This window comes from Eumetopias jubatus, unplaced genomic scaffold (assembly GCF_037043125.1).
Source record: "Eumetopias jubatus isolate StellerSeaLion01/CBP00866 unplaced genomic scaffold, mEumJub1_p1.0 scaffold_185, whole genome shotgun sequence".
NCBI classification, from domain to species: Eukaryota; Metazoa; Chordata; class Mammalia; order Carnivora; family Otariidae; genus Eumetopias; species Eumetopias jubatus.
The window spans coordinates 188122-202544 of NW_028274991.1; the positions used below are offsets into that span (position 1 = coordinate 188122).

The window sequence follows — 14423 nt, forward strand, 5'->3', positions numbered from 1 at the left end:
AAACACGACAACCAAGGTTTCTTTTCTAGACCTGCAGATAGAAACTCTCCTACGTTTTCTATGAGAAATAGCGAAACGCTGCTCCTTCATAAAGCAAGCCTGAAAAATGGCGGTGCATTTCTCACTGCACTGGTGTCACCAGTGTCAACTCTGTGGCCCAGCAATGCAAGGGAAAAAAAAAAAAGCAAGATGAAAAGCAAACACTTTATTGTTACACACCCGTTATCAGGGGAGAGCTCAAACACAGTCACTCACTACTCCAATTTATGCAGTCGAGTTTCCCACCTTCGGGGAAATCTCAGGGTTCACTGCATCCTCAGGGCAACGGACAGGCCTCGCTCCTGGAAAACCGCCTGCCTGATCGTGGTATCACCCCTGCCAGGTAAGTGTGACTCGCCCCGCCTCCTCCCTACACCAGCCTCAAGCGCCTTCCACTTACACATAAGATCACTCGCCTAGCCACACCCTAAAGAATCAGCACCCACTCCTGTCCCAAGCATCCTCACCCTCGACACAATACTTCCTAATACAATGGAAGCAACAACACTGCTACTTCCACAGCCCCGGGAATTCTACCGTCGAGAACCGCACCCCAATGTTGTCTAATTTTACATCAGACACGCCGGGTCCATGACATCGAGGGCCTCGTCTCAGTCCCTCCACCACAAGCCATTTCCCTGTCCCCAGCTCCCATCCCACCTTGGATCTCTTCTGATGTCCTTCCTCTTTGACCCCTTCTTCCCTCTCCTCTTCCCTCACACCCTTCTCCTCTTCCTTCTCCTCCCACTGCCTTGGCTTCCTTCCTCCTCTTGCCAGTCACCTGCGCCCTGATTTGGTTACCACTTCTCCTCCCCCTCCCTGCAGCTCTAGCCCCACCATCCCTACACACACACACACACACACACACACACACACACACACACACACACAGCACTCAGCACAGGGAAGGCTGCGCCAGCCAGCCAAGAACATGAGGGAGGACTTTCCACCAGCCAAAGAAAGGCAGATACATATCTCTCTTGCTCTCGCTCTCTCCTCAGAACCTGGTTTGGAGGGGACAGAGTGTGATGGTTGCACATGAGGAGCTCAACCTCCAAGCCAGGCCCCACCTAAACCCCCAGGCCTGGACACCCGAGGGGGTGGGACCAAATGTCCACAACATCTTGTCACTCGGGATGACACCTGCCTGCAACACCCCAAGTGCTAAAAACATCTAGGAGCCTGCATCTTCACTAGGCAGACTCCAAAGGAAGGCCTGTGACCCCCCTTCGTGGCCACCTGGGGGAGGTGCACAAGGATCCCCCTGTTGAAAGGAAGGGGCAGGGCAATTGAAACCATCCTTTCTGCTCCCTTAGACCAGGGTCAAAGTTCATAGCAGGTGGTGAGTGTGGTCCCAGGCGCCCCACTCAGCCACTGCCTTCCCTCCCTCCACAGCTGGGCACTTCCCCTTGTGATGAAGGAGCAGTAGGCAAGCTGAAGACAAAGCTTAAGCTGACACCATGAAACCTCCCCCCACCTCCCACTCCTGGGTGGGATATGTGTGATATTCTATGGAGCTCCCAACTCTCCTAATGTCAATGCTGTACTAGATGGGAAAAACAACCTTAACTTGACCATGGCAAGGCCTCCTACAGTATCTTGTGTGTTGTTAACATATGAAAATCCTTTTGAAATCTCCCATTTCCTTACCTCCTCCAATTCCCAAGTTTATAATCAGCCATCCCTCACAACCCCAGGGCAGCAGCTCTTTCTGCCCTACTGGTCCTGTCTGCCTTTCAAGGGGGAAAAAAAAACAAGTTGGGAAACAAAACCAAAAAACAACTACCCCAAAGAGACTAGTACCTGGGCAATGTTATGGTCATGGATGGAGTGCCCTAGGGTTCTGATTTGCCTTTGTCTTGATTGTGCCTGGAGGTAGTGGTTTATTTTACCAGACGGTTGAAATTAGAAAAGATTGGGGGGGAGGGGCATCCAAATTTACCTGTCACCTGATTTCACAGTGTAGTGGTGGAGAGAATAATGCCCCCTCCCTAAGAGTTCCCCATTCTAATGCCAGGAACCTGTGCACAAGTTCCATCACACAGCAAAATGGACCCTGCAGAGGTGCTTATGTTAAGGACCTTGAGATGGGGAGATGATCCTGGATACGCCAGGTGGCCCCCTGGAATGGCAATGGGGATTTAAAACAAGAAGAGGCAGGGGCGCCTGGGTGGCTCAGTTGATTAAGTGACTGCATTTGGTCATGATCTCAGGGTCCTGGGATCAAGCCCACATCGGGCTCCCTGCTCACGGGAAGCCTGCTTTTTCCTTTCCCACTTCCCCTGCTTATGTTCCCTCTCTCGTGGTCTCTCTGTCAAATAAATAAATAAATAAATAAATAAATAAATAAATAAATAAATAAATAAATAAAAATCTTAAAAAAACCAGGAAGAGGCAGAGAAGGAGGTCAGAAGGATGCTGTGTGAGGAAGACTCTGCCTGCTGTGGCTGGGGCTGAGTATGGAGGAGGGATCCTCTAAAAGCTGGAATGGGCAAAGAGACACAATGTCTTGTTAACCTAAAAAATAGAAAGCACCAGTTATTTTACCAGCAAAAATGGGACTTGTGGGGAATAAAAGGGAAAGGCGATCTAGGACAAACAAGCAAAACCACAGGTGAGTCTGGAGAACAAAGGAGAGGTATGCTCTTCTTTTTGGAGAAAAGTCAGTTGGGAAGGCTGTTATAAACTGAGCTGGAAGTGTGCTGGCCTCTCCCTGAGGGGTCAAGACTAACATTTCTTAACTCTGGCCGGGTTAGTAGAGGCATATGCCTGTGCACTGTCAAGTCCCTGGATGGAGTTCTGGTGAGTTTTGAATGAGATCTCATGAAATTTGGACTGAGACCCTCACGAGACTTGGAGTGATCTCACGAGATTTAGCTACAAGTCATGAGACATATTTGAGAGATCTTATGAGATTTAGATTGAGATCTCATGAGATTTGGACAAAATCTCAGAGATTTGTGTGGAAATCTTGTGAGACCTGAGTGAGATCTCATGAGATTTTGACTGAATACCTGCAAATATGGGTGAGATCTCATGAGATTTGAATGGAGTTCTGGAAAGATTTGAATGAGATCTCACAGGTTTTGGACTGAATTCTCATGAGAATAAAACTGAGATCTGGTGACATGTGGACTAAGAAACTTACAAGATTTTTGTCAAAATGTGCGTGAGATCTCACAAGACTTTGAATTAAATGTGGTGAGAATTGGATGAGATCCAACAAGATTTGAACTGAGTTCTCATGAGATTTGGACAGAGATTTGTAGAGATTCGGATGAAGACCTCACGAGAGTTGTGCAGAAATTTCAAGAGATGTTGGTGAGATCTCACGAGATAAGACCCAGGAATGGCGAGACTTGGATGAGATCTCACGAGATTTGGACTGAGTTCTCAGGAGATTTGGACAAAATATCAGAGATTTGGGTAGAAATCTTGTGAGTCCTGAGTGAGAACTCAGGAGTGTTGGATGGACTTCTGGCAAGATTTGGATGATATCTCAGGAGTGTTGGACTGAGTTCTCAGGAGATTTGAAATGAGAGCTGGTGAGATTTGAAGGAGATCTCCCGAGACTTGGACTGAGTTCTCACAAGATTTGGACAAAATCTCAGATATTTGAGTAAAAATCTTCTGAGAACTTAGTGAGATCTCATGAGATTTTGACTGAATTCCTGTGAGATTTCAATGAAATCTCATGAGATTTGGACAGAGTTCTGGCAAGATTTGAATGAGAGCTGATGAGATTTTAACTGAGACCCTCACAAGACTTCGCCTGATCTCATGAGATTTAGCTAGAAGACTTGACACTTGTGCGAGAGATCTCACAAGATTTACTTTGAGATTTGGCGAGATTTTAAGGAACTCTCATGAGATTTGGACTGAGTTCTCATGAGATTTGGACAAAATCTCAGATATGTGGTTAGAAATCTTGTGCGACTTAGGTGAGATCTCATGAGATTTGGGTGGAGTTCCGGTGAGATTTGGATGAGATCTCACAAAATTTGGATGGAATTCTGGCAAGATTTGGATGAGATCTCATGAGTTTTGGACTGAGTTCTCATGAGAATTGGAGTGAGATCTGGTGAGATGTGAACTAAGAAACTCATGAGATTTTTGTCGAAATCTTGTGAGATATGCATGAGATCTCACGAGACTTTGAAATAAATCTGGAGAGAACTGGATGAGTTCCGATGAGTTTGGCCTGAATTCTCATGAGATCTGGACTGAGATTTGTTGAGATTTGGATGAAGACCTCATGAGATTTGCATAGAAATCTCACGAGATGTGTGTGAGATCTCAAGAGGTTGGACTGAGGAATGGTAAGAATTGGATGAGATCTCACAAGAATTGGACAGAGATCTGGCAAGACTTGAATGAAATCTCATGAGATTTGGACTGAGTTCTCATGAGATTTGGTCTAAGATCTCATGAGATGTTTGTAGAACTCTCATGAGAGGTGTGTGAGGTCTCACGAGAATTGGACAGACTTCTCACAAGTTTTGGGCTGAGTTCTCAACACATTTGGAATGATCAGAGATTTAGTTAGAAATCTCATGAGGCATGCATGAGGTATCATATTTGGAATGAGATCAGGTGAGAATAGGATGAGATCTCATGAGATTTGTACTGTGTTCTCATGAGACTTGGACTGATTTCACGAGATTAAGCTAGAACTCCTGAGAGAAGTGTGAGAAATCTAAGGAGATTTGAATTTAGATCTGATGAGATTTGAAGGAGATCTCATGAGATTTGGACTGAGTTCTCATGAGATTTAGACAAAATCTCAGGTATATGGGTTAAAATCTTGTGAGACCTGAGTGAGATCTCATGAAATTTCGACGGAATTCCTGCGAGATGTCAATGAGATCTCACAAGATCTGGACTGAGTGCTCACAAGATTTGGACAATTATTTCAGAGATTTGGATAGAAATCTTGTGACACCCAAGTGAGATTTCATGAGATTTGGATGGCGTTCCTGAGAGATTTGGATGAGATCTCATGAAATTTGAATGGATTTCTAGCGAGATTTCAGTGAAATCTCACAAGATTTGGACTGAGGCCATCACGATTTTTGGCCTGATCTCACGAGATTTAGCTAGAAATCTTGACACATGTGTGAGAGATCTCACGAGATTTAGATTGAGATCTGGCATGATTTGAAGGAGATCTCATGAGATTTAGACTGAGTTCTCATGAGATTTGGACAAAATCTCAGATTTGGGTAGAAATTTTGTGAGCCCTGAGTGAGTTCTCATGCAATTTGGATGGACATTAGCAAGATTTGGATGAGAACTCACAATGTATGGACTGAGGTCTCACGAGAATTGGACTGAGACCTCAGGAGATGTGGAATAAGAAACTCATGAGATTTTTGTTGAAATCTCATGAGATGTGCATGAGATCTCACAAGACTTTGAATTAAATCTGGTGAGAATTGGATGAGATCTGACAAGGTATGGACTGAGTTCTCACAAGGTTTGGACTGATATTTATTGAGATTTGGATGAAGAACTCTCCAGATTTGTGTAGAAATCTCACAAGATGTCAGTGAAATCTCAGGAAATTGGCCTGAGAACGGTAAGACTTGGATGAGATCTCACAAGATTTGGATTGAGATCCTGTGAGACTTGGATGAGATCTCAGGAGATTTGGACTGAGTTCTCACGATTTTTGGGCTGAGTTCTCACCACATTTGGACTGATCACAGAGATTTAGCTGGATATATCGTGAGACGTGCATAAGCTATGATGAGATTGGGACTGAAAATTGGGGAGAATAGGATGAGATCTTACAAGATTTGGACTGTGTTTTCTTGAGACTTGTCCTGATCTCACGAGATTTAGCTGAAACTCTTGAGAGAAGTGTGAGAGAACTCAAGACATCTGGATTGAGATCTGGTGAGATTTGAAGGAGAGATCACAAGATTTGGACTGAGTTCTCATGAGATTTGGACAAAATCTCAGATACTTGGGTAGAAATCTTCTGAGATGTAAGTCAGATCTCACGAGATTTGGATGGAGTTCTGGCGAGATTTGAATGAGATCTCACAAGATCAGGACTGAAACCATTACAAGACTTGGACTGATCTCACAAGTTTTAGTTAGAACTCTTGAGACAAGTTCCAGAGATCTCACTAGTTGTAGATTGAGATCTCACGAGATTTGGACAAAACCTCAGAGATTTGTGTAGAAACATTGTGGGACCTGAGTGAGATCTCACAATATTTGGACTGAGTTCTTCCCGAGATTTGGACTGATCTCATGAGATTTAGCTAGAAGTACTGACACATGTGCAAGAGATCTCACAAGATTTAGATTGAGATCTGGTGAGATTTGGACGGAGTTCTCACGAGATTTAGACAAAATCTGATATTTGGGTAGAAATCTTGTGAGACGTGAGTGAGATCTCATGGGATTTTGACTGAATTCCTGCAAGATTTGGATGAGATCTCATATGATATTTGGATGGAGTTCTGGCGAGATTTGAGTAAGAGCTCTTGAAATTTGGACTGAGACCCTCAGGAGCCTTGGACTGATCTCACGAGATTTAGCTAGAAGTCTTGATATATGTGTGAGACATCTTGTGAGATTAAGATTGAGATCTAGTGAGACTTGAAGGAGGTCTCACGAGATTTGGACTGAGACCCTCGCAAGTCATGACCTGATCTCATGAGATTTAGCTAGAAGTATTGACACATGTGCAAGAGATCTCACAAGATTTTGATTGAGATCTGGAGAGATTTGAAGGAGATCTCATGAGATTTGGACTGAGTTCTCACAAGATTTGCACAAAATCTCAGATATTTGGGTAGAAATCTTGTGAGCCCTGAGTGAGTTCTCACACGATTTGGATGGACATCTGAGATTTGGATGAGAACTCACGATTTATGGATGGAGGTGTCACAAGAATTGGACTGAGATCTGGGGAGATGTGGACTAAGAAACTCATGGGATTTTGGTCAAAATGTCATGAGATGTGCATGAGATCTCACAAGACTTTGAATTAAATCTGGGGAGAATTGGATGAGATCCGAGGAGGTTTGGACTGAATTCTCACTAGATCTGGACTGAGATTTATTGAGATTTGGATGAAGACCTCATGATATTTTTGTAGAAATCTCATGAGATCTCAGTGAGATCTCATGAAATTCACCTGAGGACTGGTGAAACTTCGATGAGATCTCTTGAGATTTGGACTTAGAATCTGGCGATACTTGGATGAGATCTCATGAGGTTTGGACTGAGTTGTCATGAGATTGGGTCTAAGATCTCATGAGATTATCTCATGAGAGCTGTGTGAGGTCTCACGAAATTTGGACTGAGTTCTCACTAATTTTAGGCTGAGTTTTCACCACATTTGGACTGATCACAGAGATTAGCTAGATACCTCGCGAAATGTCTGTGAGTTATGATGAGCTTGGGATTGAGAATCAGTGAGAATAAGATGAGATCTCATGAGGTTTGGACAGTGTTTTCATGAGACTTGTCCCGATCTCATGAAATTTACCTAGAACTCTTTAGAGAAGTGTGAGAGAACTCAAGAGATCTGGATTTAGATCTGGCAATGTTTGAAGGAGACCTCATGAGATTTGGACTGAGTTCTCATGAGACTTGGACAAAAATCTCAGATATTTGGGTAGTAATCTTGTGAGACCTAAGTTAGGTCTCATGAGATTTTGACGGAATTCCTGTGAGATTTGAATGTGATCTCATGAGATTTGGATGGAGTTCTGGCCAGATTTGAATGAGATCTCATGAGATCCTGTCTGAGACCATCAAGAGACTTGGACTGATCTCACAATATTTAGTTAGAACTCTTGAGACAAGTTTGAGAGATCTCACAAGTTCTAGATTGAGATCTCATGAGATTTGGACTGAGTTCTCAGGAGATTTGAACAAAACCTCAGAGATTTGTGTAGAAACATTGTGAGACCTGAGTGAGTTCTCACAATATTTGGACTGAGTTCCACACAAGACATGGAGTCATCTCACAAGTTTTAGCTGGAAATATTGACACATGTGTGAGAGATCTCAAGAGATTCAGATTGCGATCTGGAGAAATTTGAAGGAGATCTCACGAGATTTAGACTGAGTTCTGATGAGATTTGGACAAAATCTCAAAGATTTGGGTAGAAATCTTGTGAGACTTGAGTAAGGTCTCATAAGATTTTGACTGAATTCCTGTGAGATTTGATTGAGCTCTCACCAGATTTGGACTGAGACCCCATGAGAGTTGGACTGATCTACCGAGGTTTAGCTAGAAGTCTTGACACATGTGTGAGAGATCTCATAAGATTAAGTATGAGATCTGGTGGTATTTGAAGGAGATCTCATGGGATTTGGCCTGAGACCCTCACGAGACATGGCATGATCTCACGAGTTTTAGGTAGAATTATTAAGACATGTGGAGGGATCTCTCAAGATTTAGATTGAGATCTGCCAAGATTTGAAGGAGATCTCATGAAGTTTGGACTGAGTTGTCACTAGATTTGGACTATGATCTCATGAGATTATCTCGTGAGAGCTGTGTGAGGTCTCACGAGATTTGGACTGAGTTCTAACGAGTTTTAGGCTGAGTTCTCACCACATTTGGACTGATCACAAAGATTTAGTTAGATATCTCCTGAGACATGTGTTAGCTATGATCAGATTGGGACTGAGAATAGGTGATATTAGGATGAGATCTCACCAGAATCGGACTGTGTTTTCCCAGAAACTTGTCCTGATTTCATGAGATTTAGCTGGAACTCTTGAGAGAAGTTTGAGAGAAATCAAGAGATTTGGATTGAGATATGGCGAGATTTGAAGGAGATCTCATGAGATTTAGACTGAGTTCTCATGAGATTTGGACAGAATCTCAGATATTTGGGTAGAAATCTTGTGAGACCTAAATCAGATCTCACGAGATTTGGACAGAATCCTGCGAGATTTGGATGAGATTGCATGATACTTGGATGGAGCTCTGGTGAGATTTGAATGAAATCTCATGAGAGTGGGATTGAGACCATGATGAGACTTGGACTGATATCATGAGATTTACTTAATACTCTTGAGACAGGTTTGAGAGTTCTCATGAGTTGTTGATTAAGAATTTATGAGATTTGTAGGAGATATCATGAGATTTGGACTGGTTCTCATGAGATTTAGACAAAATCTCAGAGATTTTTTAGAAATCTTGTGAGACCTGAGTGCATTCTCATGATATTTGGGCTATGTTCCTCATGAGACTTGGACTGATCTCATGAGATTTAGCTAGAAGTATTGACACATGTGCAAGAGATGTCATGAGATTGAGATTAAGATCTGGCGAGATTTGAAGGAGAGGTCACGAGATTTTGACTGAGTTCTCACAAGATTTGGACAAAATCTCAGAGATTTGGGTAGAAATCTGGTGAGACCAGAGTGAGATCTCGTGAGATTTTGACTGAATTCCTGTGAGATTTGAAATAGATCTCACCAGATTTGGACCGAGACCCACACGAGACTTGGACTGATATAATGAGGTTTAGCTAGAAGTCTGGACACATGTGCAAGAGATCTCATGAGATTTAGATTGAGATCCAGTGAGATTGGAAGTAGATCTCCAGAGGTTTGGTCTGAGTTCTCTTGAGATTTGGCCAAAATTTCATAGATTTCGGTAGAAATCTTGTGAGACCTAAGTGATATCTCTCAAGGATTGGATGGACATCTGGCAAGATCTGGATGAGATCTCATGAGTTTTGGATAAAGGTCTCATGAGAATTGGCACGAGATCTGGCGAAATGTAGACTAAGAGATTCACGAGATTTTTGTCGAAATCTCGTGAAAAGTGTGTCAGACCTCACGACACTTTGAATTAAACCTAGCCAGAATTGGATGAGATCCAACGAGATTTGGATTGAGTTCTCACGAGATTTGGACTGAGATCTGGCGAGACTTTGATGAGATCTCATGATATTTTGACTGTGTTCTCACAGGCCTTGGACAGGTCCCACGAGATTTAGCTGGAACATTTGATAAAAGAATGAGAGATCTCAAGAGATTTGAATTGAGATCTTATGAGATTTGAAGATCTCACGATATTTGGACTGAGTTCTCAGGAGATTTGGACAAATCTCAGAGATTTAGGTAGATATCATGTGAGAATTGAGTGAGATCTCCTGGGATTTTGACTGAATTCCTGACAGACTTGAAAGAGATCTCATGAGATTTGGAAGAGTTCTGGTGAGATTTGGACTGAGACCATCAAGAGACTTGGCCCGATCTGATGAGATTTAGCTAGAAGTATTGAGACATGTGGAGCGCTCTCATGAGATTTAGATTGAGATCTGGTGAGATTTGAAGGAAATCTCATGAGATTTGGCCTGAGTTCTCACGATATTTGGACAAAGTCTAAGGGATTTTGGTAGAAATCTTGTGAGACCTGAGACCTCACAATATTTGGATGGACTTGTTTGAGATTTCGATGAGATTTCACAAGTTATGGACTGGATTCTCATGAGAATTGGACTGAGGTCTCGTGAGATATGGACTAAGAAACTCAGGAGATTTTGTTGAAATCTGAGATATGCAGGATATCTCACAAGACATTGAATTAAATCTGGTGAGGATTGGAGGTGATCTGACAAGATTTGGACTGAGGTCTCATGAAATTTGGACTCAGATTGGCTGAGACTTGAATGATATCTCATGAGATTTGGAATGAGTTCTCAGGAGATTTCCTCTGGATCTCAAAATATTTTTGTAGAAATCTCGTGAGAGGTTTATGAAGTCTCACGAGATTTAGACTGGGTTCTCATGAGTTTTGGGTTGAGTTCTCACCACATTTGGACGGATCACAGAGATTTAGCTAGAAATCTCACCAGATGTGCATGAACTATGATGAGATTGAGACTGAGATCTGGTGAGAATAGGATGAGATCTCATGAGATTTGAACTGTGTTCTCACGAGACTTGGACAGAGCTCACAAGAGTGAGCTAGAACTCTTGAGAGAAGTGTGAGAGCATTCAAGAGATATGGATTGAGGTCTGGTGAGATGTGAAGGAGATCACATGAGATTTGGACAGAGTTCTCACGAGACTTAGACAAAATCTCAGGTATTTGTACAGAAAATTGGTGAGACCGAAATCAGACCTCCTGGGATTTCAACAGAATTCCTGAGAGAATTCGATGATATCTCATGAGATTTGCATGGAGTTCTGGTGATATTTGAATGAGATTTCATGAGATTGGGAAGGAGACCATCATGAGACTTGGACTGATCTCACAAGATTAGATAAAAGTTTTGACACATGTGGGAGAGATCTCACGAGATTTAGATTGAGATCTGGTGAGATTTGAAGGAGATCTCATGAGATTTGGACTGAGTTCTCATGAGATTTGGACAAAATCTCAGAGATTTTGGTAGAAATCTTGTGAGACCTGATTGACATCGCATGAGATTTTGACTGTATTCCTGTGAGATTTGGATGAGATCTCATGAGATTTGGATGGATTTCTGGCGAGATTTAAATGAGATCTCCTGAGGTTTGGACTGAGTTCTCACAGGAATAGGACTGAGATCTGGCAACATGTGGACTAAGAAACTCACGAAATCCTTCGAGATTTGGATGAGATCTCCCGAGATTTGGATGGAGATGTGGTGAGATTTGAATGAGATCTCACGAGATTTGAATTGAGACCCTCACGAGACTTGGACTGATCTCACGAGATTTAGATAGAAGTCTTGACATATGTGCGAGAGATCTCATGAGATTTACATTGAGATCTGGCAAGATTTGAAGGATATCTCATGAGATTTGGACTGAGTTCTCATGAGATTTGGACAAAATCGCACAGATTTGGGTAGAAATCTTGGGAGACCTGAAGTGAGATCTCACAAGATTTGGACAGTGTTCTGGTGAGATTTGAATGAGATCTCATGAAGTTTGGACTGAGTTCTCATGAAAATAGGACAGAGATCTGGCGACATATGGACTAAGAAACTCAGGAGATTTTTGTCGCAATTTTGCGAGATGAGTGTGAGATATCATAACTTTGAATTAAATCTGGCGAGAATTGGATGAGATCTGAAAAGATTTGGAAGGAGTTTTCATGAGATTTTGACTGAGATTTCTTGAGATTTGGACAAAGACATCATGAGATTTGTGTAGCAGTTTCACGCGATGTCAGCAAGATCTCAAGAGGTTGGACCGAGGATTGGTGAGACTTGGATGAGATCTCATGAGGTTTGGACTGAGTTCTCACAACATTTGGACAAAATCACAAAGACCTGGACAGAAATCTTGTGAGACCTGAGTGAAATCTCATAATCATGCAACTGAATTCCTGCAAGAGTTGGATGATACCTCACGAGATTTGGACGGAGTTCTAGTGAGATTTGAATGAGATCTCATGAGATTTGGATTGAGACCCTCACGAGACTTAGACTGATCTTACGAGATTTAGATAGATGTCTTGACACATGTGCGAGTGATCTCACGAGATTTAGATTGCGATTTTGCGAGATTTGAAGGAGATCTCGTGGGATTTGGACTGAGTTCTTTTGAGATTTGGCCAAAACCTCGTAGATTTTGGTACAAATCTTGTGAGACCTGTGACAGCTCACAAGGTTTGGACCGACTTCTGGTGAGATCTGGATGAGATCTCACGAGTTTTGGATAGAGATCTCATGAGAATTGGCCTGAGATCTGGCGAGGTGGGGCCTAAGAGACTCACAAGATTTTTGTCAAAATCTCATGAAATGTGCGTAAGATCTCACGACACATTGAATTAAACCTGGTCAGAATTGGATGAGATCCAGTGAGATTTGGACTGAGTTCTCATGAGATTTGGACTAAGATCTGGTGAGACTTGGATGCGATCTCACAATATTTGGACTGTGTTCTTACAGGACTTAGATCTCACGAGATTTAGCTAGAACACTTGATAGAAGAATGAGAGATCTCAAGAGATTTGAATTGAGATCTGATGAGATTTGAAGGAGATATCATGATATTTGGACAAGTTCTCAGGACATTTGGACAAAATCTCAGAGATTTAGGCAGAAATCATGTGAGACTTGAGTGAGATCTCCTGGGATTTTGACTGAATTCTTGCGAGATTTGAAAGAGATCTCATGAGATTTGGACAGAGTTCTGGTGAGATTTGAATGAGATCTCACAAGATTTGGACTGAGACCATCAAGAGACTTGGCCTGATCTCACGAGATTTAGCTGGAAGTCTTGAGACATGTGCGAGAGAGCTCATGAGATTTAGATTGAGATCTGGCATGTTTTGAAGGGGATCTCACAAGATTTGGACAAAATCTCAGAGATCTGGGTAGAAATCTTCTGAGACCTTAGTGAGATCTCATGAGATTTTGACTGAAGCCCTGCGAGATTTTGGTGAGATCTCACGAGATTTGGATGGAGTTCTGGTCAGATTTGAATGAGATCTCACGAGGTTTAGACTGAGTTATCACGAGAATAGGACAGAGATCTGGTGACATGTGGACTAAGAAACTCATGAGATATTTGTCTGAATCTCACAGGACGTGCGTGAGATGTCATGAGAATTTGAATTAAATCTTGGAGAATTGGCTGAGATCCAACAAGATTTGAACAGCGTTATCATGAGTTTTGGACTGAGATCTGTTGAGATTTGGATGAAGACCTCAGGAGATTTGTGTAGAAATCTCACGAGATATCAGTGAGATCTCAAGAGATTGGCCTGAGGACTGGTGAGACTTGGATGAGATCTCACGAGATTTGGACTGAGTTCCCACGAGATTCGGACAAAATCACAGAGATTTGGGCCGAAATTTTGTGAGACCTGAGTGAAATCTCATGAGCATTCGACTGAATTCCTGTGAGATTTGGGTGAGATCTCACAAGAATTGAATTGAGACCCTCATGAGACTTGGACTGATCTCACAAGATTTAGATAGAAGTCTTGACACGTGTGGGAGAGATCTCACAAGATTTAGATTGAGATCTGGCAAGATTTGTAGGAGATCTCACGAGATGTGGACTGAGTTCTCATGAGATTTGGACAAAATCTCAGAGATTTTGGTAGAAATCTTCTGAGACCTTAGTGAGATCTCATGAGATTTTGACTGAAGTCCTGCGAGATATTGGTGAGATCTCATGAGATTTGGATGGAGTTCTGGTCAGATTTGAATGAGATCTCACAAGGTTTAGACTGAGTTCTCACAAGATTTTTCTAAGATCTCTCTAAGATTTTTGTAGAAGTCTTTTGAGAGGTATGTGAGGTCTCACGAGATTTGGACTGAGTTCTCAAAAGTTTTGGGCTGAGTTCTCAACACATTTGGACTGATCACACAGATTTCACTAGAAATCTCACGAGACATCCATGAGGTATCATATTTGGACTGAGATCCAACAAGAATAGGATGAGATCTCAC

The 14423-nt window shown here is 42.3% G+C and overlaps 1 non-coding gene across 1 annotated transcript; it reads right to left on the reverse strand.

Annotated features, from left to right (window-relative positions):
• Nucleotides 1-226: 226 nt before the first annotated feature.
• On the reverse strand, nt 227-390 carry LOC114202440 (U1 spliceosomal RNA). The gene has a single exon (XR_003607798.1). It is a non-coding gene; the product is annotated as a U1 spliceosomal RNA (small nuclear RNA).
• Nucleotides 391-14423: the final 14033 nt, after the last annotated feature.